Here is a 6,922-nt window from a genome sequence, read left to right as displayed (position 1 = left end):
CTGGGTGTGGGACAAAAGAGCCAGATCATCTGCAAAATCCAGATCATCCAACTGTGTCCAGGGGGTCCACTGTATCCCATTTCTTCTCCCTTTGGAGGTTTCCTTCATTAGCCAATCAATGGCAAGGATGAACAGGAATGGAGAGAGCAAGCATCCCTGCTTGACACCAGTCTTAATTTCAAAGCTGTCAGTCAGCTGATCTTCATGTACAACCCTGCAACTTGATCCTTCATACATTTCCTTAATGAGGTTTACTATCTTTTCAGGGAGTCCATAATGTGCCAGAATTTTCCACAATGTTGCTCTGTCAATACTGTCGAAAGCCTTCTCGTAATCCAGAAAGTTGACAATAAGAGGAGAGTTCCATTCTATAGACTGTTCCACTATGACTCGCAGAGAGGCAATCTGGTCGGTGGTTGAACGGTTTTTCCGAAAACCTGCCTGTTCGTCCCGCAGTTTAGCATCTGTTGCATTCTTAATTCTCTCTAAAATAATACGGTTGAAAACCTTTCCTGGGATAGAAAGAAGAGTGATGCCTCGATAATTATTACAATTACTGAGGTCCCCTTTCTTTGGAAGCTTGATAAGATGTCCTTCCTTCCAATCCTTTGGGAATATCCCGTCATTCCAGATTCTCTCAAATAGTGGGTGCAGGGCCTCAGCATTTCTTTCCGCATCAACTTTTAGAGCCTCCGGTGGAATCTGGTCTGGTCCAGCAGCTTTCCCCCTTTTCATCTTGTTAATGGCACCCACAATCTCTGCTATCGATGGTGGATCACAGCTAATTGGTAGCTCATTCCTTGCAGGCAAAATTTCTGGCTGGTTGTCTGGTGGTGGTCTGTTCAGAAGGCAGTTGAAATGTTCCCTCCATCGTTCAGATTGAGCCTCTTTTCCAAAAATAGTTTTCCCATCTTTGTCTTTGACTGGTACCTCTGGTTTCCCATATTTTCCAGCAAGTGTCTTGGTAGTTTGATAAAGGATCCTCATGTGTCCTCCAGTCGCTGCTGCTTCTGCTTTCTCTGCAAGTCTGTTCATGAATGCTTCCTTGTCTTTCTTCACAGATCTTTTGACTTCCTTAGCTATGGCTCGATACTGCTCTTGTGCATCCAGTCTTGAAGCCCTTGTTCGGCTTGCATTCACTTGTTCCTTCCTTGTTCTCCTCTTTTCAATAAGGTCCAAGGTGGTTGGACTTATCCATTCTTTATGTTCCGATTTCTTTACCCCCAATACCTCGTGGCAAGTTGTTATGTAAACTTCCTTGATCTTTGCCCAATGTGACTCTACATCTATGTCCTCCTCGAGCTCAGTAAGAGGTTGGAATCTATTACTCAATTGTAGTTTGAATTCCTCATTCTTTTCCCCATCAAGTGCATTCACCTCGAATTTTCTTCTTGTATGTGATCTGGCCCCGTGTTTTCTGAGTCGGAGCTTAAGCTTTGCCAATAGCAGGTGGTGGTCTGATCCAACATCTGCCCCTCTCCGTACTGTCACATCTTCCAATGAACGTCTGAATCTACGAGAGATACAAAAATGATCAATCTGATTCTCTGTCACACCATCTGGTGAGACCCAAGTTGCTTTGTGGATCCTCTTATGGGGGAACACTGATCCTCCAATCACCAAACTGTTGAATGCACAGAAATTTGCAAATCTCTCACCATTATCATTCATTTCTCCCATGCCATGACGTCCCATGATACCTTCATAGCCTACGTTATCCTGTCCCACTTTTGCATTAGCATCTCCCATCAATATGTTGATGTCTTTCCTTGGCAACTTGTCAATGACTTGTTGTAGCAGACCATAAAATGTATCTTTGTCCTCATCTGTTGCATCATTTGTTGGGGCATAGATCTGTACAATGTTCATGCTGATCTTCTTACTCCGTGTTGTAAAGGACGCCATGATGATCCTTTCTCCGCATTGTTCCCATCCTCTCAGTGACTTCTGGGCAAACTTGCTTAGAATTATTCCTACTCCCTGTGTATGAATCCCGTCCCCTCTCCCTGAATATAAAATCTTCTCCCCAGACTTGAGGTGTTTCTGTCCGGATTGTATCCAGTGGGTTTCGCTTACTCCAAGTATATGCAGCCTGTATCTTCTCATCTCAGTCACAACTTGAGAGCTTTTTCCTGCTTCATACATGGTGCGAACGTTCCACGACGCAATTCGAAGCTGCTTGTTTGGCGAAGACGTCATCGGGTCAGCAGAGTCCTTTCGGCTTTGTCTGTTGTCCTTCATAAATTCTGTAATTCCAGAAACTCTTCGGTCGCCCAAGCTAAAAAAAGGATTTGGTTTGTCTGTCTGTGTTTCTGTAACGGTTTGAGTTTAACGGAAAGGGGTGTTAACCCTTTGCCAACCCCCAACCTGGAGGACCAGGTGACTCAAAGATGGGGGAATCACACACCATTAGTCGCCTTTTACGACACGCTGGCTTGGCGTTGGGCTATTCTTGACCCTCTCAGTTGAGGGACCCCGGACACCACACGGGGTATTACAATAAGGTAACCAGTACCAAAGACAATCTCCTGAATGACGGAGCTGTTTAACTTCCAATTTTAAAATATCATCAGCAATATTAAAATATCAGCAATACGCATGACTTGAGAAAAGTATGCCTGACTGAATAAATTCCCATAATGACGATCACAAATCGAGTACGACCATAAATAATGTGTAGTGATTTATGAATGAGGATGGACTAATCCACCAAAGGGTAACATATAACTTATGTGAGCATTGAAAGACATGAGGGAGATAAGGGGGAGGGGGAGGGGGGTTGTTTGCATATATGCAAACAAGGAAAAGGGGGAAAGGGGATGAGTTCTAGCAGAATTAGATGCCAAGAATCAACTACAAACCTGGGTGGGGGGGGGGGGGGGGGGGGGGGGGGCAAACGGCGCTTGCAGCACATTTAGGTCATATTAGCGCCAGAAAAAAAGGAAGAAAATTGGATAGTAAAGACATTCTAGATGTACAATTAAAAAGGACGTGGAAAAAGTACGACAAGGGGGAATGGTTCAAATAGGGAAAAGATGTAGATTCCAAGAGCAACACTATCAGTGTACATAGTTTGATATCACCTAAAAGTCTGTTTGTTTGTTTTTAAGGGTTTTACGACGCTTGCAACACATTTAGGTCATATCAGCGCCAGTAAAAAGGCAGAAAATGGGATAGTAAAAAGTTTTAGAATTACAATTAAAGCATCCAAGAATAAGGCAGACAAAGGAGAATTGTTTCAAATAGGCAACAGTTGTAGATTCCATGAGCACACTATCAGTGTACTTAGTTTGAGATCACCTAAAAGTCTCATCCAGACACAAGCACAGGTCCCCACTAAGAGGAATACACTCAAATGTTTACTACATAAACAAAACATAATACAGTGCATCACAGAGAGATGATTTACAAGGAAAAAAAAATATCATCTCCCAAAACTAACTATACATTGACTGTTTCCCTCCCAGCCAGGATATCCGGCCAGGGTCAGGACAAAACCAAGTAATCTCATCCCAAGACAAAGACAGAAAGCATGTTGGAAAACAGACATAGACATAGGGGGATAGAAGACACAGTATGTACCTCCCTGCCCACTATGGGAGGTCAGGAACCCCACCCAGACCTAAAAGTCTCACCCAGACACTAGCACAAGATCCCACTAAGAGGAATGCACTCAAACGTTTACAAATCATATGCTAAAAATGAAAAAATATAACAGAAATAATTTACAAGGAAAAAAAATATCATCCAAAACTATAACTATAACTATACATTCGACTGTTTCCCTCTTCTTAGCCAAGGACTGGCCAGGGTCAGGACAAAACAAAGTAATCTCATTCCAAGACAAAGACAGAAAGCAATTGGAAAACAGACACAGGAGGGATAGTAGTAGTAGACACAGCAAGGACCTCCCTGCCCACTATGGGGGGTCGGGAACCCTACTCAGGGAGGCAAGGCAGGGCGTTTCACCCCCATGGGGTGTAGACGAGACTATGGATACTTGATCATACAGGATAGGAGATGGGGTGGGGGGGGGGGGGGGGGGGAGAATGGCAAGTTAGCATGGTGATGAAGTATGAGATTGCATCAAAAAATAAAAAATATAATATTTATCCGAAAAAGTAGAGAGCAATGAGGGCTGCCTGATGTCTGGGATTGTGAAAAAGGTGAAAATGAAAAGGCTTCAGATCGTACAGATGTTTTTGTTTTGTTTTTAAGGGTTTTACGGCGCTTGCAACACATTTAGGTTATATCAGCGCCAGTAAAAAGGAAGAAAATGGGATAGTAAAAAGTTCTAGAATTACAATAAAAGCACCCAAGAAAAAGTAAGACATAGGGGAACTGGGAACAAATAGGGATCAGATGTAGATTCCAAGAGCAGACCACCAATGCACTTAGTTTGAGATCACCTAAAAGTCTCATCCAGACACAAGCATAGGTCCCAACTAAGAGGAATACACTCAAATGTTTACCAATCATTTAATATAATATGTAAACTCAACATAATACAATGCATAACAGAGAGATGATTTACAAGGAAAAAAATATCATCTCCCAAAACTATAACTATACATTCGACTGTTTCCCTCCCAGCCAAGGAGCTCCGGCAAGGATCAGGACAAAACTAAGTAATCTCATTCCAAGACAATGACAGGAAACAATTGGGAAACGGGTATGGGGGGATAGAAGACACAGCATGTACCTCCCTGCCCACTATGGGAGGTCAGGATCCCCACCCAGAGATCGTACAGACAATGGGCATTTCGGGTACAAACCCTTCATCAGTAAATCAATATACAAAGGCGCTTTTTTGTTGTTTGTTTGTGTGATGTTTGTTTTTAAGGGTTTTACAGCGCTTGTAACACATTAAGGTCATATCAGCGCCAGTAAAAAGGAAGAAAATGGGATAGTATGAATGTTGTAGAATTACAATTACAGCACCCAAGAAAAAGTAAGACAGGGGAACTGGGAATGTTTATGTTTGTTTTTAAGGGTTTTACGGCACTTGCAACACATTCAGGTTATATCAGCGCCAGTAAAAAGGAAGAAAATGGGATAGTAAAAAGTTCTAGAATTACAATTAAAGCACCCAAGAGAAAGGAAGACAAAGGGGAACTGGGAACAAATAGGGATCAGATGCAGATTCCAAGAGCAAACTATCAATGTACTTAGTTTGAGATCACCTATAAGTCTCATCCGGACACAAGCACAAAATCCAACAAAGAGGAATACACTCAAATGCTTACACTTACATTATACATTCAAAATAATATATGATAATACAGGAAAAAAAATTAATCTCCCAAGACAATAACTATGCATTTGACTTTCTCCCTCCCAGCCAAGGACTCTGACCAGGACCAGGACAAAACCAAGTAATCTCATTCCAAGACAAAGACAGAAAGCATATTATAGGGGGAATAGAAGACTGTAAGTGCCTCCTTGCCCACTATGGGAGGTAAGGAATTCCAACCAGGAGTTCCGAATTAGAGAGACCTGACTGTATAAGGGGGTAAAATATGTAGTAAGACAGTAAGCCCCACCCAGAGACCTGACTGTATAAGGGGATAAAAGATGTACCTATAAGACAGTTAATCCTCTTCCGCACTAGGACAGGACTGTCCTGGGACAGTCCTGTCCCAAATCTGTAACATATAGAATTTAGAGAAATCTACCGCACCTATTGTCCCATTGTGTCCCAAGCCATTGTGAAATGCTACAAAATCAACGGGACAGGACTGTCCCAGTCCCGTGTTCATATCGTTTGTGATAGTAGAAAAATATAGCAGCCTTCCGCACTAGGACAAAAAAGTCCCAGACTTGGCGGCGCCGTGTCAAAATTGAAATGCCTGTCTTTATTTTCTGCATCCCTCCTACTACTACTACTACTACTATTTCTACTGTTGCTTCTGCTGCGGCTAATGCCACTAATATATTAATACCTACATCCCTTATATTTTGTATTTATTTCCAATTCCATTGTATTTATTTTCCAACAATAGTCCACACTTTATTTTAGTTCACTTTCTATACTGCATTACTGTTCCTTCCCGCCTCCCCTCTTTTGACATACATAATAAAGTACACACCTTTTATAAATTTCTATTGCTCTGTTTTAATTCACGCTTCTCACAAAGTAGCATACAATTTCCTGCCCATCAATGTTTTTGTTTATGCATCTTAACAACGCCACTACCACATTATCTCATTCGTCTGTAGTTTTTAATTCATCATGTGTTATTGATGAAGGGGAAACCCGAAACATCCATTTTATCTGTTTTCGTATATTAAACTGAAGCTTACATTCAATTTCACAGTTATAATTTATTTATGTATTTCAATTCTGAATATAAAAAAGCAAGAACAATTCAAAAAATAATTCTATGTGATGAAACCACGTAGCCTACAGAAGGCATAGCAACATAAACATTTTCGGCAATTTAAAAACGTATGTTTATAAATATGATTTAAGTAGAAGTGTCACACTTTGTGACACAGCAGTAACGTGTCTAAAACCGGTCGCACATCTATTCTGTAACTTGTGGGATCACTTATCTTTATCGTTATTTATTTCGGGAATTCTCAATGAAAATATTTTTAAGTAAGTCCTTCTGAGCCACTTGGACTCATTGTAAAACAAATTAAGTCCTTTAGAGCCTTGTAGCCAATGGTGCAGGACTTATTCCGGTTTCAATGGCGTGAAGCGGACAATTAACGTATTTGTTTGAAAACCTTTGAACAGGACGCTAGTCTGTAGTCTATCACAGATTACTATCCCAGCTTGACAGGTACCCTTTTACACCTGAATGGAGTGAGTGATTGGAGTAAATTTTCTTGCTCTAGAAAGTACAAATTGGCTTCGGTCGGAATCGAACACAGAACCTCTGAGTCCAGAGTACAACGCGCTAACCATGGGCCATCT

Source organism: Berghia stephanieae, chromosome 8 (genome assembly GCF_034508935.2).
Source record: "Berghia stephanieae isolate SIO BIC M18660-M18661 chromosome 8, UCSD_Bste_1.3, whole genome shotgun sequence".
Classification (NCBI taxonomy): Eukaryota; Metazoa; Mollusca; class Gastropoda; order Nudibranchia; family Aeolidiidae; genus Berghia; species Berghia stephanieae.
This window is presented reverse-complemented; position numbering follows the sequence as displayed.